The 27,438-nt window shown below is 43.8% G+C and overlaps 1 long non-coding RNA gene across 1 annotated transcript in view; it reads left to right on the forward strand.

Annotated features, from left to right (window-relative positions):
- The first annotated feature begins 3,858 nt into the window (after nt 1–3,858).
- LOC138443331 (uncharacterized) overlaps nt 3,859–27,438 on the forward strand; it is a 40,079-nt gene continuing 16,499 nt past the window's right edge. Inside the window, exons 1-2 of the long non-coding RNA XR_011258074.1 lie at nt 3,859–3,939; nt 16,697–17,064. This is a non-coding gene — a long non-coding RNA (uncharacterized lncRNA). The remainder of the gene's footprint in view (nt 3,940–16,696; nt 17,065–27,438) is intronic.

The raw sequence follows: 27,438 nt of genomic DNA on the forward strand, positions 1-27,438 counted from the left end.
CAATGCTCACAAAGACCAACCCTGGCACCAAGTGGGAGGAGGCCCCACAGGGTCTGAACAGCAGGAGGTGGGTCCTCTAGGCCACCTGAGAGAGAAGCCACCATAGCCGCTCACGCCCCCCTCCCACCCCACCCCAGCAGAGTTTGAAGTCAGAAAACGGCATATCTAGACCATTACCCAAGAGACTTTGATTTTCATAACCAGTCCATCCTAAAGGAGATCAGTCCTGGGTGTTCATTGGAAGGACTGAAGTTGAAGCTGAAACTCCAATACCTTGGCCACCTGATGCGAAGAGCTGACTCATTTGAAAAGACCCTGATGCTGGGAAAGATTGAGGGCAGGAGAAGAGAAGGGGATGACAGAGGATGAGATGGTTGGATGGCATCGCTGACTCAATGGACATGAGTTTGGGTAAACTCCAGGAGTTGGTGATGGACAGGGAGGCCTGGAGTGCTGTGGTTCATGGGGTCGCAGAGTCTGACACAACTGAGCTGAACTGAACCTGATCGGATTACAAAGCCCCTTGATTTGGACTCTGTGGGGAAAGGCGAGGGTGGGATGATTTGAGAGAATATCACTGAAACCATATGTGAAATAGATTGTCAGTCCAGGTTCGATGCATGAGACAGGGCGCTCAGGGCCAGTGCACCGGGATGATCCTGAGGGATGGGATGGGGAGGGAGGTGGGAGCTGGGTTCAAGATGAGGAACACATATACACCCATGGCTGATTCATGTCAATCAATGTAGGGCAAAAACCACTACAATATTATAAAGTAATTAGCCTCCAATTAAAATAAATAAAATTTTTTACAAAGCCCCTTGAACTGGGCTAACATTCTGGCAGCAACAGGATGAAGTTTGATTCTGCTCAGAGCCGACAGATGGTGGAGGTATTTGGGGAACAGCACAGGCTATGGTTTTTCCTGTGGTCATGTATGGATGTGAGAGTTGGACAGTGAAGAAGGCTGAGCGCCAGAGAATTGATGCTTTTGAACTGTGGTGTTGGAGAAGACTCTTGAGAGTCCCTTGGACTGCAAGGAGATCCAACCAGTCCATTCTGAAGGAGATCAGCCCTGGGATTTCTTTGGAAGGAATGATGTTAAAGCTGAAACTCCAGTACTTTGGCCACCTCATGCGAAGAGTTGACTCATTGGAAGAGACTCTGATGCTGGGAGGGATTGGGGGCAGGAGGAGAAGGGGACAATAGAGGATGAGATGTCTGGATGGCATCACTGACTTGATGGATGTGAGTTTGCGTAAACTCCGGGAGTTGGTGATGGACAGGAAGGCCTGGCGTGCTGCGATTCATGGGGTCGCAAAGAGTTGGACACGACTGAGCGACTGAACTGAACTGAACTGAACTGAACAGACTCTGCAGCTTTGAGAATAAGGTAGGTTTGTAACTGAGACTGCTCGATGGGGCAAGGCCAGTGGTCACTGTGGTGTGCATGGAGCTGGGGACTATTTGCTCACGTGGGGACCCACTCATAGAGGCCAGAGGGAGGGTCTGAGAAAGACAGGTCTCCTCATGGAGGGGAAGCTTGTTTTTTTTAATGTATTAATTTAAATTGGAGGATAATTACTTTTTGGAGGATAATTACTTTACAGTGTAGTGATGGTTTTTGCATACAGTAACATGAATTTGTTCACAGGCTTTCATGTGTCCCCTCCCTCCTAAACCCCCTCCCACCCCCCTCCCCACTCCATCGCTCCAGGCTGTCACAGAGCTTTGGGTTCCCCGTGTCACACATCAAACTGCCACTGGCTATCTATTTTACATATGATAATCTCTATGTTTCAATGCTACACTCTCAAATCATCCCACCCTCTCCTTCCCCCACTGTGTCCAAAAGTCTGTTCTTTATGTCTGTCTCCTTTGCTGCCCTGCACATAGGATCGTCAGTACTATCTTTCTAGATTCCATATATAACATATATACATTCCACATATATAATATCTTATGTATAATATACATATAATATTCCATATATAAAGATATTTGTCTTTCTCTTTCTGACTTACTTCACTTTGTATAATAGGCTCTAGGTTCATCCACCTCATTAGAACTGATTCAAATGTGTTTCTTTTTATAGCTGAGTAGTATTCCATTGTGTATATGTACCACAAGTTCCTTATTTATTCATCTGCCGATAGACATCTATGTTGCTTCCACATCCCAGCTATTGTTAAGTAGTACTATAATTAATGTTGGGATACACGGGTCTTTTTCTTTTCTGGTTTCCTCAGGATATGTGCCCCGTAGTGGGACTGCTGGGTCATATGGTGGTTTTATTCCTAGCTTTTTAAGGGCTTTCCATAGTTCTCCATAGTAGCTGTATTAGTTTGCATTCCCACCAACAGAGTAAGAGGGTTCCCTTTTCTCCACACACTCTCCAGCAGTTATTTTTTGTAGACTTTTTGATGATGGCCATTCTGACCAGTACGAGATGATACCTCATTGTGGTTTCGATTAGCGTTTCTCTAATAATGAGTGATGTTGACCATCTTTTCATGGGTTTATTAGCTATCATTTGAGCCCTGCCTTGAGGGAAGGGAAGGATTCTGTCAGAGACAGTGAGGAAATCAGCACAGATGGAACAATGGAAGGAAGGAACAGCGAGAGAAAGGACTGAGGAACCGGAAACAGCAGGGCAGCTTCCTGGAAGTCAGCCACCATCCTCGCAGCTGCACAGGCCACGTTTCCGTCTTCCTGGCTTCATGCACGTTTCCTCCTCGTTTTGCCCCACCGAATTTTAGGTTTCTGCGGATTGTCAGAAGGGGTTTTTACTTCTTTTTCCCGGGTATTTGTTAATGTCTGCTCTGAGTTCCTGGAGCCTGTCCAGACCTCAGTGGTTCCACACCAACCCCCATCTAGCTCACTGTCCCATTGAACCCCCCTCTCACCACCCGCTTCTGTCCATCTTCGGCAGCTGCACATCTGGCCTGATACAGCTGCAGACACCATCCCTGAGGAAGCAGGGGGAGTGGCTGATCCAGAGCCAGCTAGCAAATTCCTAAAGCGTTAACAGGTTGGTTTTCATCAACGACTTGAAAGTTCTGGACAGCCAGACACGTCTCTTCAGGGTAATGATATTTGCAGGCCCCAAGGCCTGTCTTCCAGCTCCTGTGCACGGCAGCCCTCACTCTCCCGACAGCCATCATTTTATGGTCTCAGCATCCCAGAGCCAGGCTCCCTGAAGGCTTCTCAGTCCTCCTAGAAATCTCCAGGGCCCATGGTCTTACTGGATGTGACAAAATCTAGTTATTATAAACTATGCATTCAGTCAGAAGGTATCAGGGAGTCCCAGGCTCAGGCCTGAGTCTCTGAAATGATCAGCATCCCCCTCTGCCCTCTCTGCCTGGGGCTCCCTGGGTGCAATTCCTGCCTTCCTACCTCATAAGACAGCTGAGCAAGCGAGTCCATGAGACTAAGTGTAATGGTCAGATGATGCTGTTCTAACAGCTCATAAAAGATTGTGCTTCTTTGGTGCAAAGTTCCCCCATTATCTGTTTTTTTTTCCTTTGTAAAGCATTTATTTCCGACCACCTTTCACCAAGTAATTCGAAGGGCATGATTTATAGGAATAATCAGTTCCTATCTGTGGTTGCTGTATTGACATTTGCTGTGCCCTGGAAGAGTACCAAGTCCCCTGACGCAAACCCATGTAGTTATGTAAACCCATGTAGCAAATTAACGTGTGGCCAGGTCAGCTTCTCCCTTGTTCTGAACTCCCTTGTCACTCCCACAGGTGACATCAACAAGGGCAACTCATGGTTTCTAAATAACAGCCAGGTCAAAGGGTTGGCTTTTCACCACTTCTCCCTTCTCCCTCCTCCCACCCACCCCACCTCTGACGCTGGCGAGGAAGCTCTCAGATGAGGAGTCAGATGATTTTCAGGGTGCTCAGGGTGCAACATTCCCCCTCCCCTCTGAATGGTGAGTCTGTGCAGCTGGGATCATTGGAACGGGGCCTGCAAACTCACCCTCCAAGTGAGTTTGCAGATGGGCCGATTTGGGGATAAGCATACAGCACTCAACTTTGCATCTTCTAGAAGCTCCTGCGTTTTTGCCAGGCAAAACTGCTGTGAAGCCACAGGAGTGGCTCTGACTACTGCTGTCCATTCCTTTCAAATTAAGACTCCCCATGGTGCTAAATGGGAGTATTGAGCAAATATGATCACTTCCAGATAGGCCACTAAGGCAAGAGGGAGCAAGCAGGTACAGTGTGGGCAGGGATCTACTTATTCATTTTGTGGGCATTCACTCATGCAAAAAATACTCTGTGCACTTGGTGTCGGGCCCTGGGGATGGAGTGGTGAGTGACTGCTGTGGTGTTGCTCTCATGGTGCTTGTTACACTCTGGTAGGGAAGTAGAGGGGTGGCCCAGCAGTGCGGTGCAGTGGACAAGCGTGGCTGGTACTATGGGAGTCCATGACGGGGCTCTGCTATGAGTTGAACTGTGTCCCCCCAGAAGATATGCCGAAGTCCTAACTCTCAGTACCTGTGAATGTGACCTTACCTAGGAATAGAATTCTTTGCAGGTATAACCAAGCAAAGATGAGGTCTATAGGGCCTCATCCACTGTTGCTGGTGTCCTTATAAGAAGAGAAGAGACACAGGGACACTCATGGAAAAGGCCATGTGAGGAGGAGGCAGAGGCTGGAGAAATGTGTCTACAAACCAAGAATTGAGAGAAACATCAGAGGCCAAGAGAAAGACATGGAACAGGTTCTCTTCTAGCGCCTTCAGAGAGAGCATGGCCCTTCTGCCACCTTGATCTTGAATTTCAAGCCTGCAGAGCTGTGAGAGAATAAATTTCTGTTTAAAGCCACTCAGCTTGTGGTGCTTGGTTACCACAGCCATAGGAAACATAAAGGCATTAAACATCAGGGAAGGCTGCTTGGAGGAAGCGACATTTAAGCTGTGGTCTAAAGAACAGCGTTGTAATCAGAACTGTTTTGTGTTTGTTTTCACTGTTTCCCAGATGGCTTCTACTTTTTAGGTCTCAGTAAATAAGTCACTTCTTCAGAGGGCCTTCCATGCCATACTAGATAAGTGGCCCTTCATTACTCTGTCCTGTTACCCTGTTTATTTTCTTTATTACATACATCACAAACCATAATTATGATGTCAACTTATTTGTAAGTTTGTTCTTCATCTGTCTTTCTCATGAAACCAGAATTGTGACCTGCTAAGAATCTAGACTAGCTTGGTTGATAAAGAATCTGCCTGCAATGCAGGAGGCCCTGGTTCCGTTCCTGGGTCGGGAAGATCCCCTGGAGAAGGGATAGGCTATCCACTCCAGTATTCTTGGGCTTCCCTTGTGGTTCAGCTGGTAAAGAATGCAATGCAGGAGACCTGGGTTTGATTCCTGGGTTGGGAAAATCCCCTGGAGAAGGGAAAGGCTACCCACTCTAGTATTCTGGCTTGGAGAATTCCATGGACTATATAGTCCATGGGGTTGCAAAGAGTCGGACACAATTGAGCGACTTTCATTTCACTTCAAGAATCTAGAGTTCCAAAGAATAAGGAGGAATGTTGAGATCTGAATTGTGTTTTCTAAAGCTCCTGAGCTGCAGGTGGATGCTGGACTAGGTGAAAGCAAGACCTAGAGTGAGGCCTGGCACCAAGCATCTGCTCAGGTGATAGTTACTGCATGGAGGCAGGGAGGCTTGCAGGGAGGCCATTTCTGTGGTCTGGTCAAGAAAAGATGGTGGCCCAGGCTGGAACAACAGCAGGGAAGATGGAGAAAAGCAGGTGATTCTGGAGACATTTAGGAAAAAGAATGGAAACTGGTGCCTGATAACATGCAGGGAAGGGAGAAAGGGGAGAAGGCAGGAAGAACACTCAGGGTTTAGGATACGGCAGTGGGGGGTTTGAGAGGGCATACATTCCTGGATGCGGTGACTTTGAGATGCCCCAGGACCATCAGAACGAGATGTCGGCAAACAACTGGAACATCTGTAGTTATGGCCTGAAGTTCTGGAGGCCACACTTGTCTGGATATACTGCTTTGGAATTCTTTCGCCTATAAAGAGTAATAGAGCCTTGGAGATGACTCCCAGGGAGCCTATGAATACAGGAAAATGAGAAAATGACCTTGGACAGAGCCCTGAGAAGCAGCAAACCATAAGGAATGATTAGAAGAAAGAAATCTGCAGAGAAACCTGGGAGGCAGGGGCTGGAGAGGGAGAAAGGAAACCGCGGGAGAGGTTTCACGGAAGCCATGCAAAGAGCACTTGACAGGGTGAAAATGGCCCGCAGCATCAAATGCTGTCTCGAAGCCAAGAAAACTGAGCAAAGGAATATATCCCATCTATTTATGGACAAAGAGGTCATTGGTAATCTTGGCAAAAGCCACTGCATTACAGAAGGTGGGGGCAAAAGCAAGATTGCCACGGGGAGGGAGTGTGTGAACATTGCATGTGTGGACAACTCTTTCTCAAGAAGCTGGGCTAGAGGTGGAAGATGAGGGTAATTCTTAGACAGTTGTTGGTGTTCAGTGGCTGAGTCTTATTCAACTCTTTGTGACCCCATGGACAGCAGCATGCCAGGCTTCTCTGACTCCCAGAGTTTGCTCAAACTCATGTCCTTTGAGTCAGGTAGGGGTGAAGAATAAGGAAATGATGGAGATGTGTTTGCTTATTTCACATTTCTGGGCACAAATAGAGGTACCAAGCCTGAGAAGGCAAGTGGGGCTGGGATCCAGAGCCTGCAGAGAGGGAATCCTGGGGAGGAAAAAGCAGGGAAGAGAGTGGAGAGGGTTGCTCCTCTGGTAAGAGGCCGCAGCTCTGCAGGTGGAACAGAGCAAAGGGCAAGGGAACATAGAGATCTTGAAAGAAGCTCGATGCAAAAAGCCCCCCAGTCTTCCCCTTTCTCACCCTCTTGGCCCCGCCAAACGCCTACACATCCTTCAGAGATCTGCTCAAAATCACATCCACAGGAAAGCCATCCCAAGGCTTCCAGGAGGGACACAGTACCTGTGATATACACCCTCTTAGCACTCCACGCTTCTCCTTCAGAGCGCTTTTCTATAAAAACAGAAGTTATAGAGACTTGAGAGAACTACTCTCTTTTCATGAAATTCCAACATCATCTCTCCATGCAAAGTTGCTGTGGTAGGCAAATTAGTAGTCCCCCAAAGATGCCTGAGTAGTCCTCCCAGGAACTTTGAATATTTTATTGTACATGGGAAAGTGATTTTGCGAGTGTGATTTAAAAAAGGATCCTGAGATGGAGAGACTCTCCTGGATTATCTGGGTGGGTTCCATGTTGCCACAAGAGTCCTCATAAAAGGAAGGCAGGAGCATATGACCCACCAGTCCCACTGCTGGGCATACACACCGAGGAAACCAGAATTGAAAGAGACACGTGTACCCCAATGTGCATTGCAACACTGTTTACAATAGCCAGGGCATGGAAGCAACCTAGATGTCCATCAGCAGATGAATGGATAAGAAAGCTGTGGTACATATACACAATGGAGTATTACTCAGCCATTAAAAAGAATACATTTGAATCAGTTCTAATGAGGTGGGTGAAACTAGAGCCGATTATACAGAGTGAAGTAAGTCAGAAAGGAAAACACCAATACAGTATATTAACACATATATATGGAATTTAGAAAGATGGTAATGATGACCCTATGTGCAGGACAGCAAAAGAGACACAGATATAAAGAACAGTCTTTTGGACTCTGTGGGAAAAGGTGAGGGTGGGATGATTTGAGAGGGTAGTGTTGAAATGTGTATATTATCATATGTGAAGTGGATCTCCAGACCAGGTATGATGCATGAAACAAGGTGCTCAGGGCTGGTGCGCTGGGATGACCCTGGAGGATGGGATGGGGAAGGAGGTTGGAGGAGGGGTTCTGGATGGGGAACACATGTGCACCCGTGGCTGATTCATGTCGACATATGACAAAAACCACTACAATATTGTAAAGTATTTAGCCTCCAATTAAAATAAATAAATTAATTTTAAAAAAATTTTAAAAAGGAAGGTAGGAGGATCAGAGTCAGGAAAAACGATGTGATCATGGAAGCAGAGTGAGGAAAGGAGATGAAAATGTTACATTCTGGTTCCAAAGACAGAGGAAGGGGTTGTGAGCCAAGGAGTGCTGGCAACCGCTAGAAGGAAGACAAAGCAAAGGACATGGTTCTCGGCTGGAGCCTCCAAAAGGAGTCAGCCCTGCTGACACCTTGACTTTGGTCCAGTGAGACTGCTGTTGGACTTCTGGCTTCAGGGCTGTAAGAGAGTGCATTTGTGTCGTTGTAAGCCACTACGTTTGTAGAAATGTGTACCAGCAATAGGAAACTAAGACAGCTCCTGTTCTATTTTGCTTTTTGCTTTCTTCCCCAGTGTGTGTGATATATATCATTAGATATATGTGTATCATGGGGAACTATGTAATGTAGTGCTCTTTACGTGTATTTTCTTCTTCTTCTTCTTTTTTTTTTAGCCATGCGCTGATTGTGGGATCCTAGTTCCCTAGCTAGGAATTGAACACAGGCCCTTGGCAATGAACGTGCAGAGTCCTAATTACTGAACTGCCAGGGAATTCCCTATGTGTATTTGCTTTTAATTTACATGAATGTTAATGTGATTTAGCTGTCACACTTACTTGCATTTTTTTCTGTAAATGCTGTTTTTAAGACCTATACCTAATTGTTGCAAGTACATGGAGTGTGTTGCCCTGCCTGAGACACAGACCCCACAGGGCACATTGACAACAGTTGACATAGAATGCTAGGATTTCTGCTGATGTCCTGCTGCTGCCAGAATTTCTGAGATGAATGTCCTTCCTTGTCTTCTCCATGGGCCTGTAGGTAGTCTCTCTGGATTGTATACTCGTGGTGTGCTTGTACTGCCCAAAATTCATTCACTAAGTGTGACCAGGTCACTCTTCAGAATAGATGCTCCCACCTAAGTAAGTGGCCCTTGCTCGCCTACTTCTCCAACAGTGTCTGATATTATCCAGCTTTCTAATTTTTGCCAGGATTATGAGTGTCAGCGGGCATGTCATAGTTGAACTTTGAACTTATTTGAACTTATTCTTTAAGGGCCATGAGCTTGTGTTTCTCTTCACATACTTCTTAGCCATTTGGCATTTTCCTTACGCAAATTGCTTATTTATCTCCTTTGCTAATTTATCCATTGACATTGGGTTATGTATCTTGTTGATTTGCAAGATTTCCTTATGTATCTTTTGCATCCATACCCCATTTAAGCTATTGAAAATATTTTCTCCCAGATTATCATTTGTTTAGCTTTGTACATTGTGTTTTTATTGAAAAAAATTGTTACTAATGATGTAGATAAATTATCCCTTTTCCTCTTTAAGGTTTGTATTATCAGGGCCATGAAAGAAGTCATTTCCCATGCCTAGACAAGATTTTCTTCTGGTATATCTTCTACAAGTTGTTTAAATTTACCTTTCACATCCAGTTGGTATTTACCTTTGTTATAAAGTTTTATAATTTGATTCACAAATATCTAATTAATTTTTCACTTAGCTAATCCCCACATAATTTATAGATTTCTTGCTATTGTGAATAAAAGTTTATTTTCTACTATATTTTTTAACTGTTGGTTGTGTTTTAGAGGAATGTTAATGAGTTTAGTAGGTTGATCTTGTATTCAGTCATCTTGAGAAACTATCTTAGCTCTTTTAGTTTATCTGTTTGATGTTCGTTTTTATTTGTAGATAAGCATATTCTCTATCACTGATAGTTTCATTTCTTCCATTGCAATAATTATGTTACAATCCTCATTTCTTTTTCTTATCTTAATCATTGATCAGGTCCTCCAGTACTATCAATATATTGAGTAATGGTAGTCATCCCTGTTTTGTACCTTAACAGAAGAAGAATGTATCCAAACTATTAAGAAATTTATTGCTAGGATTATCTACCATAGGGTTTTAGTAGAGAAACTTTTTAGATTTAAAAATATTCCCTTCTATTTATAGGCTTTAAGACTTCTTATCATAAAAAGATGTGACCAACCAATACAACATTGTAAAGAAATTATTCTCCAATTAAAAAAAAATTAAAGAGATATGACCTTTTCAAAAAAAAAACTTTATCTGCCCATTAAGAGACACGTGGTTTTTATCTCTTAGTTTATTAATGTGATGAGATACATGGGTAGACTTACTGATACTGGGCCATCCTCACATTCCTGGCTAAACCTTTCTTAGTCATGATGTGCTGTTTTAAAAATAGTTTTGCTAATATTTTATGAAAGAACTACCTGTGGCTCAGATGGTAAAGAATCTGTCTGCAATGTGGGAGACCCAGTTTCGATCCCTGGGTCTGCAATGTCCCCTGGAGAAGGGAATAGCAACCCACTCCTGTATTCTTGCCTGGAGAGTTCCACGGACAGAGGAGCCTGGGGTCACAAATAGTAGGACATGACTGAGTGACTAATGATTTTCAAGAAGAACTACAACTATGGCAGTGAGTGACAGAGTCTATAATTTTCTGTAATGTCCTTATAAAGTTTTGAAAGAGAGTTATAGTGGCCTTGTGAAAGAGTCGGGCAGGTTTCTCTCTTTCTGATAGGATTTCTACTAGGGTGGACTCAAATGCTGCCCAGGCTGGAGGAGGTGGCTAAGACCATCTCACCACGTGTTCTCCTCGTGTCAAAGTTCTTCCTCGGAGAATACTGGTTACACATGTCTCTGCAGAGATGACTGTGTATGTCCTCCACTCCCAGCCTACTGAGAGTCTAAGTGTTATACAGTGAGATTCAATTAGCCTCTTCTTTGTATGTCCAGTGACACACTCTCTTCTATAGGGTCAGGCCAGCCTGGGGTTAGGGGTTAGTGTTCAGGGGTCAGTCTGCAGTCAGTGAATGGTTAGTTCATGGTAGTTAAGGGCAGCCCTTGAGAACTGGAGTCAAGTACGGGTCTTCCCCAGAGGTCATCTCTAGTGAGTCTCTGGGTGGAATAACGCCATGGGTGGGTTTAAGGTCAGTCTGTGCCTGAGGTTTGGAGCCAGTCTCTGCCTGGTTTAAGGGTCTATGTGGGGCCAGGGTTGAGGTCAGTCCTGGCTAAGGTTAGGCATCAGTGTGTGGCTGGACCATGGATCAGAGAGCAACCCACGTGGGGCATGAGGCTGGCCTTGACCCCCTGAGCAGTGCTCACTACCCTCTGCACACAGAGAGGACAGGCTGGATCCCTTTGGCCAAACAGGCTCTGTTCTGGGTGTTTGCACAGCATGTGCTCCACCCAGGTCCTCCTTAGCAACCTGGGCCACAGCAGACCTTGGCCCTGCCCCTTCACAGGATCGTCACTCAGCCCTGGGGATGGCCTGTCACTCTGCTCCAAGCCGAGTCAGGTGGCACCACTGCTGGGAGATGGCACTGCCCTGCTGCCCCAGGCCAGGCCTCCTGAGTCCACCACCCCCAGAGAAGCTGGAGGCTAACCTAGGTAGCCTCCTACCTAGAGTTCTGACAAAATGTGGTCCACTGGAGATGGGAATGATAAACCACTTGAGTATTCTTGCCTTGGGAACCCCATGAACTGTATGAAAAGGCAAAAAGATAGGACACTGAGAGATGAACTCCCTAGGTTGGTAGGTGCCCAATATGCGACTGGAGATCAATGGAGAAATAACTCCAGAGAAAATGAAGAGACAGAGCCAAAGCAAAAACAACACCCAGTTGTGGAAGTGACTGGTGATAGAAGCAAAGTCTAATGCTGTAAAGAGCAATATTGCATAGGAACCTGGAATGTTAGGTCCATGAATCAAGGCAAATTGGAAGTGGTCAAACAGGAGATGGCAAGAGTGAATGTTGACATTCTAGTAATCAGTGAACTAAAATGGACTGGAATGGATGAATTTAACTCAGATGACCATTATATCTACTACTGCGGACAAGAATCCCTTAGAAGAAGTCAAGTAGTCATCATAGTCAACATAAGAGTCCAAAATGCAGTACTTGGATGCAGTCTCAGAAACAACAGAATGATCTGTTTGTTTTCAAGGCAAACCATATCACAGTAATCCAAGTCTATGCCCCGACCAGTAATGCTGAAGAAGCTGAAGTTGAACGGTTTTATGAAGACCTACAAGACCTTCTAGAACTAACAACCAAAAAAGATGTCCTTTTCATTATAGGGGACTGGAATGCAAAAGTAGGAAGTCAAGAAACACCTGGAGTAATAGGCAAATTTGGCCTTGGAGTACGGAATCAGTTCAGTTCAGTTGCTCAGTCGTGTCCGACTCTTTGCAACCCCATGAATCGCAGCACGCCAGGCCTCCCTGTCCATCATCAACTCCCGGAGTTCACTCAGACTCACGGCCATCGAGTCAGTGATGCTATCCAGCCATCTCATCCTCTGTCGTCCCCTTCTCCTCCTGCCCCCAATCCCTCCCAGCATCAGAGTCTTTTCCAATGAGTCAACTCTTCGCATGAGGTGGCCAAAGTACTGGAGTTTCAGCTGAAGCAGGGCAAAGGCTAATAGAGTTTTGCCAAGAGAACACACTGGTCATAGAAAACACCTTCTTTCAACAACACAAGAGATGACTTGTGTTGACATCTAGTGATGTCACCAGATGGTCAATACAGAAATCAGATTGATTATATTCTTTGCAGCCAAAAATGGAGAGGCTCTATATAGTCAGCAAAAACAAGACTGGGAGCTGACTGTGACTCAGATCATGAACTCCTTATTGCCAAATTCAGACTTAAATGAAGAAAGTAGGTAAAACCACTAAATCATTCAGGTATGACCTAAATCAAATCCCTTATGATTATACAATGGAAGTGAGAAATAGATTCAAGGGACTAGATCTGATAGACAGAGTGCCTGATGAACTATGGACAGAAATTTGTGATAGTGTATAGGAGACAGGGATCAAGACCATCACCAAGAAAAAGAAATGCAAAAAAGCAAAATGGCTGTCTGAGGAGGCTTTAAAAATAGCTATGAAAAGAAAAGTGAAAAGCAAAGGAGAAAAGGAAAGATATACCCATTTGAATGCAGAGTTCCAACAAATAGCAAAGAGAGATAAGAAAGCTTTCCTTGGCGATCAGTGAAAAGAAATAGAGGAAAATAATAGAATGGGAAAGACTAGTGATCTCTTAAAGAAAATTAGAGATACCAAGGGAACATTTCATGCAAAGATGGGCACAATAAAGGACAGAAATGGTATGGACCTAACAGAAGCAGAAGATATTAAGAAGAGGTGGCAGAAATACACAGAAGAACTATACGAAAAAGACTTTTACGACCCAGATAACCACAATAGTGTGATCACTCACCTAGAGCCAGACATTCTTGAATGCAAAGATGAGTGGACCTTAGGAATAAGCTAGTGGAGGTGATGGAATTCCAGTGGAGCTATTTCAAATCCTAAAAGATGATCCTGTGAGACTGCTGCACTCAAAATGCCAGCAAATTTGGAAAACTCAGCAGTGGCCACAGGACTGGAAAAGGTCAGTTTTCATTCCAATCCCAAAGGAAGGCAATGCCAAAGAATGCTCAAACTACCACACAGTTGCACTCATCTCAAATGCTAACAAAGTAATGCTCAAAATTCTCCAAACCAGGCTTCAACAGTACATGAACCCTGAACTTCCAGATGTTCAAGTTGGATTTAGAAAAGGCAGAGGAACCACAGATCAAATTGCCAACATTCGTTGGTTCATCGAAAAAGCAAGAAAGTTCCAGAAAAACATCTACTTTTGTTTTATTGACTATGCCAAAGCCTTTGACTGTGTGGATCACAACAAACTGTGGAAAATTCTTAAAGAGATGGGACTACCAGACCACCATACCTGCCTCTTGAGAAACCTGTCTGCAGGTCAGGAAGCAACAGTTAGAACTGGACATGGAACAACAGACTGGTTCCAAATAGGAAAAGGAGTACGTCAAGGCTGTATATTGTCACCCTGCTTATTTAACTTATGTGCCGAGTACATCATGAGAAATGCTAGGCTGGATGAAGCAGAAGTTGGAATCAAGATTGCCGGGAGAAATATCAATAACCTCAGATATGTAGGTGACACCACCCTTATGGCAGAAAGCGAAGAACTAAAGAGCCTCTTGATGAAAATTAAAGGAAGGAATGAAAAAGTTGGCTTAAAACTCAACATTCAGAAAACTAAGATCATGGCATTCAGTCCCATTACGTCATGGTAAATAGATGGGGAAACAGTGTCAGACTTTATTTTTTGGGCTCCAAAATGACCGCGGATGGTGACTGCAGCCATGAAATTAAAAGATGCTTACTCCTTGGAAGAAAAGTTATGACCAACCTACACAGCTAATTAAAAAGCAGAGATACTACTTTGCCAACAAAGGTCCATATAGTCAAAGCTATGGTTTTTCCAGTAGTCATGTATGGATATGAGAGTTGGACTATAAAGAAACCCGAGTGCTGAAGAATAGATGCTTTTGAACTGTGTTGGAGAAGACTCTTGAGAGTCCCTTGGACTGCAAGGAGATCAAACCAGTCAATCCTAAAGGAAATCAGTCCTGAATATTCGTTGGAAGGGCTGATGTTGAAGCTGAAACTCTAACACTCTGGCCACCTGATGTGAAGAGCTGACTCATTCGAAAAGACTCTGATGCTAGGAAAGATTGAAGGCAGGAGGAGAAGGGAACGACAGAGGATGAGACGGTTGGATGGCATCACCAGTGCAATGGACATGAGTTTGAGTGGACTCCAGGAGTTGGTAATGGACAGGGAGGCCTCGTGTGCTGCAGTCCATGGGGTCACAAAGAGTCAAACATGACTGAGCGACTGAACTGAACTGAGCTGCACCTAGGTAGAAAGGAGTAAGCCCTAGAGGAAAATGTGGCTGCTTAAGGCAGATCTGAAGGTGCCCCATTGGGCTACTCAGTGGCACTGCTATGAGGGGGAAAGGCCCTGGGTTCAAGTCCTACTCTCCCACCAGAAGTGAGCAGTCCTGGGTAAGCCAGCAGTCTCTTCCAATTGCTGTTTTCTTATTTGTCTTAATACAGTGGGAATCAGAATTGCTGTAAAGATGAAATGAGGTAGAATGCTAGAACACTGTGAAAATGTAAAGCGCTACTACAAAGTAGGGGGCGCTGGCGCTGGTGATGATGGTGGCAGTGATGGGGAGTGACAGCCATGATTCTCCTGGGGTCTTCTGGTGGGGCACAGAGATTCTCCTGAGATCTCCTGCGAATGCAGAGAGATGAGCAACAGCTCTGGAGTAACGCTATCTTCAGTTCCAGGCTCAACTTCTTACTAGACGGGTGTCCGTGGGCAAGGCATGTTACCTCTCTGAGCCTCATCATCTCTAAAAGGAAACGCCTGGAAGAGCTAACATTGTGAGAGTATTTATTACGTGCTAAGTACTTGATGCAGAATGACTCATTTAAACCTTCATAACATTGTGCAGGGGGTGGGGGAGGGGAGGCTGCTTCCTTGATGGCTCAGTGGTAAAGAATCCACCTCCCAATTTAGGAGACACAGGTTCAGGCCCTGGGTCGGGAAGATCCCCTGGAGGAGGGCATGGCTACCCACTCCAGTATTCTTGCCTGGAGAATCCCATGGACAGAGGAGCCTGGAGGGCTACAGTCCATGGGGTCGCAAAGAGTAGGACACGACTGAGTGACTAAACAGAAATAGTGTGCAGATGAGGTTGCAACGGCACAAAGAGGTCATGTGAGCTGTCCAAAGTCACACTGTAAGTCCTGAGTCGCGCCTGGCCAGAGGGCCCCTCCCCCATAGCTACTGCGTTCTGCTGCCCTCCAGGTGCAACAGGGCCATCCTGGGCATGAGTGCTCACCGAGAAAGCTCCCCACCCAATATCTGGCACATAGCTGTACAAGCTCACTAGATGGCAGCTTTTTTTTAGTAGTAGTATGTAAAGCCTAAAGATCCCAGGAGAAGTGTCTGTGGGACCCAAGGGTGTCTAGTACTGAATCTGTGCCCAAGCCTTCTGTCCTGAAACTAGCAGAGCCACCTTCCATGTTTGGCAGAGCCCTGCCCACAAGATTTCTTTTGATCCTCATGCCCCCTGTCCTCCCTGCACCCCCTCCACCGCTCCCAGGAGGTGTGTTAACCAGACGGAGCTGGGATGTGCTGCAGCAAATAACCCCCTGATCTCAGTGACTCTTCACAGCCAAGGCTTTCTTCTCCTTCACTGCAGAATGCAGTGCAAGCTGGGTGGCTTTGTTCTGTGTCATGATTCCTTCATCCTGGAGCTAGACATTCTCTGTCTCCTCCGAGGGAGAAAATAGGGCTGCTGGAACACATGGATGTTTTTAAGGCTCAAGGCTGGGATAGCTAGCCTCGCTTCCACTTACATTCCACTGAGAAGAACTTGGTTCTAGGCCCTTGACCTAACAGCAAGGGAGCTGGGAGTAGTTCTACTGTGAACTCAGGAAAAAGACGTGATAGAGTGGACATAGCGCATTGTCTCAGCCACAGAAGGCACTACTATCCCCATTGTACAGATGAGGAGACTGAGGCTTGAAGATGATGTAATTCACCCCAGGTCACCTGACTCAAGGGTCTTTGACTCCTACAGTAGGATTTGTGCCTCAGTGTGGGAGGCGTGCCTCCCTGCTCTCTTCTCCAGTATCATTTTCCTTTGTCCGCACCCCGACTGATGGCAAAGTTGATAGCAACAACTGACCCAATGCTTGCTATCCACCAAGTATGTACTAAGTTTTTAGATACCGCATTTTCTTTCCTCCTCATGACAGCCTTTAAAAGTTGCAGGCCGAATGCTCCCAGGAGGGACCGTTCCCAGGAGAGAAGAGGAAACTGAGGCTCTGAGTGTGGGAGTGACTTGCCTGTGAGTGGCTGGACCAAGCCTCACTCCTGGACCTGCCCGGTTCCAAGCCTGTGCTCCTCACCTCTATGCTGCACTGAAAGCTGGCCAGTGTAGCCTGGTATACAGATGTCTGACTCCCCACCCTACGTAACCTGCCAGAAACACCTTCGCGTAACTTGGACTGGCCCAACAATCTCACAGGGAGAAAATGAAAACTCCTACCACGTCTACTTTTGGGGATGGGGCAGTTGAGGATCAAACGAGCGGAAGAATATATTTAAAAGGTCAAATTGTTCCGTAAGTGGAAGAGATTTTTAATATCCTCCAAACTCTGCTTTTCTCCACTTCTTCCTGATGGGGACAAAAGTGATGATTATCTGAGGGGCACAGCGGGGTCTGTCTCTTGGGAAGGCATCTCCTCCCAGCCTCCTGGGGCTTTTCCAGTTTTCAGGCTGTTCCCAACGACCCCGAGAAGACTGCCACCATTTCCCTCTGCAATGATGGAAATAATTAGCTCCTTTCTTCCTATTTGGACAGTCATGCCTCATTGGGCTCTTAAATATGATCTTTGTTTGCAGTACATTTTCAGCCTCTCACAGGTTCTATTTTTACTTCTCTCGCTAGAGGAGCTCTGGGGGAGGGGACCCAGCACAAAGGGCCCTAACTAATTTCCCCCCGCCTTTGAATAGTTTTTCAAAGTATGTGTTTGAAAGGGATATTAAAAAAAGAAAATTCCATGACTCTGGAGGCAGATTCCAACATATTTCTCACTGCTTTCCACTTGGAAAGCGCCCGCCCCTGCCAGCCGTGGCCTGGCTCGAACGTTCTGTTTTGCAACTGGTAGCCTGCTCCTCCTCCCACAAAGGACGACTGCCTTCTCCAGCCAGCTCCTCAGGCCACAAGCCGCCTTCGATTTCAGAGTCTGAAGGCCCAGGGAGGAGATGGTCCTGGCGAAGGGCCGGGCAGAGGTAAAGGAGGCCTCCAAGAGCCAGAATCATGAAAGCATAGGACTGGGCCTTTGGAAACACCATTAAGGCGGATTCCTTTGCCCTGAATCCCCATTCCCAGAAGAGCCGCACAGCTAAACCTTGTATGTTGGAGGGTGATTTATTATCAATCTGGCCATCCCGGCTTTGAAATCCCATCCCTCCTACCGCCTGGGTCTACCCGTGGAATTCTGAGCACACCAGCCCAGGGTGACCAGAAGCTTCTGTGACCTAGAGCACTGGCCTAGAGGGAGGCAGTTTCATTCTTGGAGAGTGATTCCGGTTTTCACATTTCTCATTGAAAGTGATTTCGAAAGAGCAGATGCTTTTTGAAAACACAAGGAAATGTTTTCCCACTTCCAGCTTTTAGTTGCCAGCATTAGGCTGCAATTTCCTGGGATGAATCTGTAGGCTAGAAGGGAGGTTAGGGGCCCTCTGAGATGAAGGGCCGTCTCCGGCATATGCCTGAATCCCACCATTAGTACCTCATGCTTTAGGATTTTAAGCTCTATCCCTGACAACATCCAGTTCTTCTAGTGAAAGGCAAGGGTGACAGTGACCTAGGAACACATTCCTCTCTGCCCTCCTCTGTTTCCCCTCTGCTGCTTCTCTCGTGATCAGGCCTTGTTCCCTTCTTTCTGTCTTGCCCACTCCCATCCACCCTCCATTTGCTCCCAATTTTCTTGTTCTTTTTAATGAAAAAAAATTTTTTTTGTCACAAGGCATGTGAGATCTTTGTCCCCCGACCAGGGATTGAACATGCGCCCTCTGCATTGGAAGCTCAAAATCTTAACCACTGGACCGCCAGGGACATCTCCCAATTCCCTTGTTGCTGGATTTTTTTTCTCCTCTCCTCCCTCGTCTCCTGTCTCTTCTCTTGCCTTTGGCCTCTGCTCCCCTTGCTCCTAGGAAGCAGTGCCCAGTCCTTTTTTTCTGTGCTGAGTTCAGTCAGCAGCTCTGCAGTCTTGCGCTAGAATTGGGACCATCTGGGCATGAGCTTCAGCTGCAGCTGGAGAAACACTTCGGGCTGCTCTCCACCCTAGGGCTTCCCAGGGGCTCCCTGGTAACCCTGTGATGACCTTTCCTGCTTCTTTCTGATGAAGCAGGGCAGGTGGGTGGGGGTGCACTGGCTGAAGAAAAGAAAGGTCTTCTCTTTAGAGCTGTAAACACTGAGAGGTCAAGGGGCAGTACAGACACAGAGCAAGCTGGATGCGCTGGGCCCCTCAGTCAGTGCCCTGAAATGACCTCCAGGCTAGCAGGAGCCTGGTCAGGGCCTCTGCTCTCTGGTCAGTGATTTCAGACCGCACACCCTGGCTGTCTAGCTCCAGCCCAGTCCTGCATAAACAAGAGCAAAGCACAGAGAGCACACAGAGCCCCGGGGAGCCCCGCTCATCTGGGGAGCCCCTGACCAGGCTGTTAGTCATGTGGGCGCACAGGACCGCTGCTGCAGGGCCACTTCTGCTGTCTGTCCCCACCCCTACTTCACCCCGGGACAAAAGTATCCTCAGAGGGCGCCCAGGAGAACCCAGTCCCAGTAGCCTGCAGCCGTGGCCAGGACAGACCAGGGCTTGGGAGATCTGACTTCCTAAAATGTGCAAATGCACTGAAGCACACATCCATAAACGTGTGTGGTGGGAGTTCCAGGAGAAAAATGAAAAGAAATGGAGCAAAAGTCATCTTTGGAAAGACAATGGCCATGGATTTTCCAAAACTGTCCCATGTGTTACTTCTATTTTGTTAATTTAATTTGATTTGATTTAATCTTCTAAACTTATTGAGACATATTTAACAAATAACAGTGTATCAGTTTAAGATATACAATTTGCTGATTTGATACATTTATATATCGTAAAACGATTACCAACATAGCTTAGCTGACACCTGCATCACATCACATAATTACCATTTCTTTTTAGTGGTGAGAACATTTGAGATTCACTGTATTAGCAACTTTCAAGTATACAACACATTGTTGCCTACTGTAGTTACCCTGCTGTACATTAGATCTCCAGACTGTATTCATCTTATAACTGCAGGTTTATACACCTGACCACCATCTTCTCTTTACCCCCACCACATACCCCTAGGAACCACCATTCTAGTCTGTTTCAATGGGTTTGGCTTTTTCAGATTTCACATATTATACAGTATATATCATTCTCTGTCTCACTTCTTTCATGTAGCATAATGCTTCCAAGGTCCATCCATGCTGTTGCAAATAGTAAGTAGGGTTCCAGCATTAAGCAGGTTCTTTTTTCTCTTGACTGAATAACACTCCATCGTGTGTACTTATGTCCCACATCTTTATTCATTCATGTGTTTGATGGGCATGTAGTCAGTTTCCATATGTTGGCCATTGTGCATAATATCAATTCTATTTAAACCACAAAGACCTAGGCAATCTGGTCTTATCGGCTGTTCTCTTAATCTTGATCTCATAATGCAGTCTGTATAAATCTAAGTATTTGTACTGATAATTTGCACCCTCTCTTGATTCATCTTTCCAACAACTGACTTTGACTATTGATTTCCTTTTATTGTTTATATCCTGTTTCATTAATATCTGCTCTTATATCTAATATTTCTTTCTACTATTTTCTTTGGGTATAATTTATTATTTTCTAATTTCTTGAGATGGATACTTGTATAAATAATTTTCAGCTTTCTTCTCTTTTAATATAGGCATTTTAAGGTAATAAATTTTCCTCTAAGTATATAGCTTTAACATCATAAGGTTTGATATGTCATATTTATATCATTCATTTCAAACTGCTTTCTAATTTCTATTGTGATTTTTTGATCCATGTATTATTATATGAAACATAATGATTACTTTTCAAACATCTGGGAATTTTCCAGTTATCTTTTCTTAATTGATTTTTTAATTTAGTTCCCTAAGGTCAAAGAATATACTTTGAATCATTTCTACCACTTGCAGTTTGTTGAGCTTTGCTTTACGGTCTACCCTGTGGTCAATCTTGGTACATGTTTCACGTGCCCCTGAGATGACTGTGTTTTCTATTGACGTTAGGTGCAGGTTCTATGTATGCCAATTAGATGAATTTTGTCAGTTGTGTTGTTTGGGTCTATATCCTTACAGGCCTGTGTTGTTGTTACTTGTTTCTTCAGTTGCAAAGAGATATATCGGAACCTCTCCTTAGAATTGAGATTTTGTCTGTTTTTCCTATGAGTTCTGTTGATGTTTGCTTTGTATATTGTGAAGCTATGCCATCAGGGTCATAAGAATTTAGGACAGCTGAATTTAGGACATCCTGATGGGACTGGCACTTTAGCCATTACAAAATGTCTCTCTGATACTAGAAATGCTTCCTGCCTTAGTCTCTACTTTCTATTCACTACTGTTTGCATAGTTTATATTTTTCTGCCCCTTCAGCTTCACTGTGCCCTCATTTTAGGTTGAACCATTCGAAACTGCCATTTTTGTAAGTCAAAATATGGCTGCATGTTGGTCTTTACATATGTTTCAACTTAATATTTAAGGTGAGTTTCTTGTAAGACACTTATGTTTTAGAAAAATATCTAGTCCAAAAATGTATGTCCTTTAAATGGAGTATTTATGCTACGGCCCGTACCTCTCTTTGTTGTTTAGTCTCTAAGTTGTATCCGACTCTTTTGTGACCCCATAGGCTGTAGCCCACCAGGCTCCTCTCCCCAGGGGATTTCCCAGGCAAGAACACTGGAGTGGGTTGCCATTTCCTTCTCCAGGGGATCTTCCCTACCCAGGGCTCAAACCTGCATCTTCTGAGTCTCCTGCATTGGCAGAAGAATCCTTTTACCACTGAGCCACCTACCTCTCACCATTATTTTCCTTTCTGACATTTAGCTGGAGTATTAAGTACTTTGACTGACACATTTGGTTATATACTTACCATCTCTACTGGGTTATTTTTGTATTTTTCCTACCTATTTTATTTCCTTTTCCTTTTCAATAATAAAATACCTTTCATTATTCCATTTACCCATTAGCTCATCAGTTTGACATTCTTTTACTATTATTTTAGAGATTGCCTTAGATTACTTAATTTATTATAGTCTAGTAGAAACCAATCCTTCTGTAAATTCTTAAATAGTGCTAGGAGCTTAGAAGACAAAGTCCATTTACACCCGCCTGTCTGTGTTATTGCTATGCACTTCAATTCTGTGTGTATGTGAAACTTACACTGTATTATCTTATAAGTCAATATCCATTTAGACTTACTCACCCTTTTGCCCTTTCTATTGTTCTTCATTCCTTCCTACATGTTCTTTTCCTCCCATCTGGGATCATTTTATGTTTTCCTGAAGAACTCACTGTAGTGTTTATTTTCGTGCAAGTCTACTGGTGCTGAATTTTGGTTCTTGTCTGTCTGGAAATAACTTTATCTTGCCTACACTTTTGCAAGATTTTTTTCCGCCGGTACAGAATTCTAGATTGTATGATTATTATCATCATCATTATTATTTTAGCAGTTTGAAGAAGTCATTGCATTTTTTTCTGGCTTTCATCTTATTATTCTGCTTTTAAAAGTATGCATCTTTTTACCCCGAGCACTTTCAAGAATATTTTCTTTTTCTTTGGTGTTTAGAGATTCACTGTGATGTTCCTAGGTGTGATTTTCTTTATATTTATCCTGCTTGGACTTTGTAGCACTTCTTAAATCTCCAGCTAGAAGTCTTGTCGTTGTTGGAATATTCTTGGTCATTATTTCTTTAAATATCACTTCTCTATTCTATCTTCCCCTCCTGGAATTTCAATTATATGCATATTTGGATGTATATTTAAACATTCCACCATATCCCTTATGTGTCTTATCTTCTTTTCAGTATTTTTGTTTGTTTGTTTTGGACTTCAGACTGGGTATTTGCTAATGACTTCAGTACAGTTTAACTAATTCTCTTCAGCTGTTTCAATCTGCTATTGCATCACCTGTTGTGTTCTTAATGCCATGAATTACATTATTTTTCAGTTTTAGAATTTGTTTTATTTTTTAATACAATTATAGTTCTCAAGTAAAATTCTCCATTTTGTTATCAATCGAACATTAATCAGAGTTATTTGAAAGTTACTGTATCTGATAATCTAACGTCTAGGCTCTCTGTGGGTTTGTCTTTCCCGTTCGCTTTTCTTGTCTGTTTCTTTTCTTGGCCCTGTGGCCTGTTGCACCTAGTACTGTTGACTGGATCCTGGTGAGCTTGTATTTAAATTTGTGAAGGCTTTGGATGATGTCACCCTCTTCTATAGAGGACTCACCCCATCCCCTAATGGCAGCTAGAGTAGGGGTCACCAGTCCACTTCAGTTCAGTTGAGGCTGAATGACTTGAGGCCTGGTTTTAGTCTTTGTAAGAGTCAGTCTTCCTCTGGTTACTCTTTTAGATAGTAGCCCTGCAGGGGTCCCAGCTGAGAACCTGGGTAATTCCTGGGTCCTTTATCCCTAGCAAATCCTAAAATCAGATCTTTATCTCCCAGGGATCTAGGATGCTTTCAGCATCCTTTTGCTTGGCTTCTTAGCTTCTTACTCTACATAGGGTACTGACAAACACCTCGAGGAGAGAATTGCCAATGGCCAGGCTCACTCCTCTGTACCTCTACTGCCCCTTGGACCTTGACTCCTCAAGTCCAATAGGACTTGGAAGCCTTGGAAGCCCCAGCCTGTGCTTTTTGTTTCTCTGTCCTGTGAGATGGCCTGAACTCTGCTGGCTTCTCTGCCTGTTTGTGGGAAACCTCTGCCAGGTCCCTCAGCTTCTCCCCCTACACCAAATGTCCCAAAGGGAAAAGTGATGATCAAATGTTCATGTCTTCAGAGGTTTTTCTTTTTTCCTGCAAAATCCTGGCCCCTTAAATAATGGCTGCTTTGGTAGTCCTACAACTCTTCAAAGAGATTTCTAATTTTTTTTTAATTCAGGATTTTCAGTTGGTCTCAGTGAAACCTATAATCTGATACAAGCTATTCTGTCATAGCTCAGAGTCAATCCTCACCTTTACATCTTTAAAAATCTTGTTTTAATACTTCTCAAGTTAACTGAAACAATTGTTTTTCCTAATCCCTTCTTGCTGTTCTGTGAGAGCATAAACAAATAAATCATAAATATTTTCTTATACTTTTTGCTGAGTTGTTTTAGGCTTATCTCCCCAATCATATTCTAATAAATGAACTTCATAATTTTATTGTACTTATATTTTATAAATGGACAACCTAAACATTATCTTCTTTGAATCTCACTCTGATCCTGTAAATAGAGGTAACTTTTCCTCTATTTTGAAAATCATGATGTGGAAGCACTGTAAAATTCATTTAACAAGGAAGTTACATGAATTGTTGAGTGAATGCTGCTACATAAACAGAGGAACCGTAACTAAAATTCAGTTACCCTGGCTTGAACCCTAGCAACCATTCATGCTTCGCTTTTGTGGTGGACTCCTTGAAGCCAGAACCTTCTTCTGAATATTCCATCAGGCTCATCAAGGATCCGGGTGCACAGCTGACACTCTGGGAACCCTTGCTGAACTGATTTACACTGTGTTGCAGCCGCTGATCAGAAGTGGAGGCTCCCAGGATGACACTGCCCCTTAACTATTGCATCAGACTGCATTTTAAAAGAAACAGAGAATAATAAATTAAATGCTGGTGCCAAAAGAAACCCACAGGAATTTATGAGAAATACAGCATAAATTCACTGAACCTCTGACTCAGTATTTGTCCTCTTCTGTCTTTTATTTAGGCACATCTGGATATAACTAAATCAGACAAATCTGTCCCTCTCAGACAGGGAGCACATCCAGCAAAAAAAAAAAAAAAAACAAACCCCACTAAAACCCAAAAATAAAGCAAACTGACATCATTTAACAGTTAATGGAGACTATTATGGTCTAAAATGACAGGCATGTAGATTGAAGCCATTTCTGAAATCAGTCATTCAAAATTTGAGGAGTGGGGAAAATACAACCTCTTTTTGGGAAGCATTTGAAAAGAAAAGAGCAGTCTGTGAACCATTGCTGAAAAAGTCAGGAAGGACTACAGATGTTTTGAAGCAGATTACTGGTGAGCTTGTCAAAATCTGGAAAAGGATAGCATCCCCTCATTCTGGGTCATAGCAGGATTCAAGGCTTTATGAGTTACCAAGCTGGGAGTAACTCAACTCTTGACAGAATTTGGGGAAAATGTTTTTCATTTGTTAAAAAATAGAAATGTGATTCTATAATTTGTTCACTCGATGAAAATCTCCAAACTCCTATCTCAGATTTAGCCTAATTCACATCTGTCCACAGCACAGAAACTGCAATCCATGAAGATCGAAATTGTCAACATTGGTTATACTGGGCTCCTGGGTAGACAGTAACACTATGGATTTTAAAAATGGTTTTAATCAAGTTTATTGGGGTATTATTGGGGTAGTGTATATATACATTTATAATGCATGTGTGTATGTATGTATATATAGTAAAATGAACCCATTTAAAGTGTACATGGGGAGTACATGGGACTTCCTTAGTGGTCAAGTGGTTAAGAATCCACTCCAATGCAGGGGACACAGGTTCAATCCCTGGTCAAGGAGCTAAATTCCCTCATGCCACAAGAAACTAGGCCCACGTGCCACAACTAGTGAGCTTTCATGCTCTGTAGCCTTCACACCGAAACTAACGATCCCAGGTGCCATAACTAAGACTCGATGCTGCCAAATAAATAAATATTTTTTAAAAAAATAAGTGTAAAGTGCAAAGAGCTTAACAAATATATATATTCATGTAAACAGCATAAAAATCAAGATAAAGAACACTTTCTTCACCCCTAGAAGTATGCTTGTGCTATCTATTAATACCAGTCAATCAGAGTGATAGAGAGCCAGCCCTAGGCAACCACTAATTAAATTTTTGTCACTATAGCATAGATTTGTTGTTTCTATAATTTCTAGAGTTTCAGATGAATGAAATCCCAAACATGTTTTCTTTTGTCCCTGGCTTCTTTCACACAGCATAATTATTTTGAGATTTATCCATGTGGTTACATTTATTAATAGTTATTCCTTTTAACTGGTGAGTAGTATTCCCTTACATGTATGTCCCGCCGCAGTTTATACACTTACTAGTTCATGGACATTGTGGTTATTTTTAGTTCTGGGCTTTTATTAATCTGCTATCTTAAGCTGTTCTTGGACTGCCAAGAGATCAAACCAGTCAATCCTAAAGGAAATCAACCTTAAATATTCGTCGGAGGGACTGATGCTGAAGCCGAAGCTTGAATACTTTGACCACCTGATGCAAAGACTGAATCATTGGAAAAGACCCTGATGCTGGGAAAGATTGAGGGCAGGAGGAGAAGGGGATGACAGAGGATGAGATGTTTGGATGGCCTCATTGACTCAATGGACATGAGTTTGAGCACACTCCAAGAGGTAGTAAAGGACAGGGATGCCTGGAGTGCTGCAGCCATGGGGTCACTAATGACTTGGTGACTGAACAACAAGCTACTAGCAAACATTTCTATATGAACTGTTCCTAGACGTTTGTTTTCATATCTCTTGAGTAAATACCTAGGAGTAGAATTGCTGGGCCATATGATAAGCATCTGCTTAATAAAACTGCCAAATTTTTTTGAAAGGTTGATATCATTTTACATGGTCACTAACAGTGTTCCACATCCTTCCAGTTCTTAGGATTGTCAGTTTTTAAGTGTTAACCACTAGTGAGTGTGTAACTGTATTAATATCTTATTGTGGTTTTTTAATTTTCATTTTCCTGATGACTAATGATGTTGGGCATCTTTTCACGTGCTTATTGGCCAGTCATGCATCTTCTTTCGGAGAAGGCAATGGCACCCCACTCCAGTACTCTTGCCTGGAAAATCCCATGGATGGAGGAGCCTAGTGGGCTGCAGTCCATAGGGTCACTAGGAGTCGGACACAACTGAGCAACTTCACTTTCATTTCTCACTTTCACGCATTAGAGAAGGAAATGGCAACCCACTCCAGTATTCTTGCCTGGAGAATCCCAGGGACGGTGGAGCCTGGTGGGCTGCCATCTATGGGGTCACACAGAGTCAGACACGACTGAAGTGACTTAGCAGCAGCAGCAGCAGCATCTTCTTTGCTGAAGTGTCTTTTCTAACCTACTGAACATTTTTAGTTGTTTTTTCTGTTATTGTTGAATTCTAAATATTCTACATAGATTCATGATATAAGTCCTTTGTCAGATGTATGTAAAGTCAATATTTTATCCCAGCCTGTGTCCTGTCTTTTCATTTATTAAAGAAATTTTCAAAAAGCAGAAGATTTTTAATTTGATAAAGGTTGTTATGAACTGAATTGTATTCCCCCTAAAATTCATATCCTGAAGCTCTATGCCCCAAGTGGCTATATTTGAAGATAGGACCTTTACAGTGGTAATTAAGGTTCAGTTCAGTTCAGTTCAGTCGCTCAGTCATGTCTGACTCTTTGCGACCCCATGAATCACAGCACGCCAGGCCTCCCTGTCCATCACCAAAATTATGTAATAAGGGTGGGGCCCTAATCCAATAGAACTGGTGTCCTCAGAGGAAGAGGAAGAGACATGGAGATTCAAAGACGTAGGGAGAGGGCCATGTGAGGACACGGTGAAAATATAGCCATGTGCAAGCCAAGGAGAGAGGCCTTAGTAGAAACCAACCTGCTTGCATCTTGATCTTAGACTCCTAGTCTCCAGAACTGCGAG

The sequence above is a fragment of the Ovis canadensis genome, chromosome 7 (assembly GCF_042477335.2).
Source record: "Ovis canadensis isolate MfBH-ARS-UI-01 breed Bighorn chromosome 7, ARS-UI_OviCan_v2, whole genome shotgun sequence".
In the NCBI taxonomy this organism is placed as follows: Eukaryota; Metazoa; Chordata; class Mammalia; order Artiodactyla; family Bovidae; genus Ovis; species Ovis canadensis.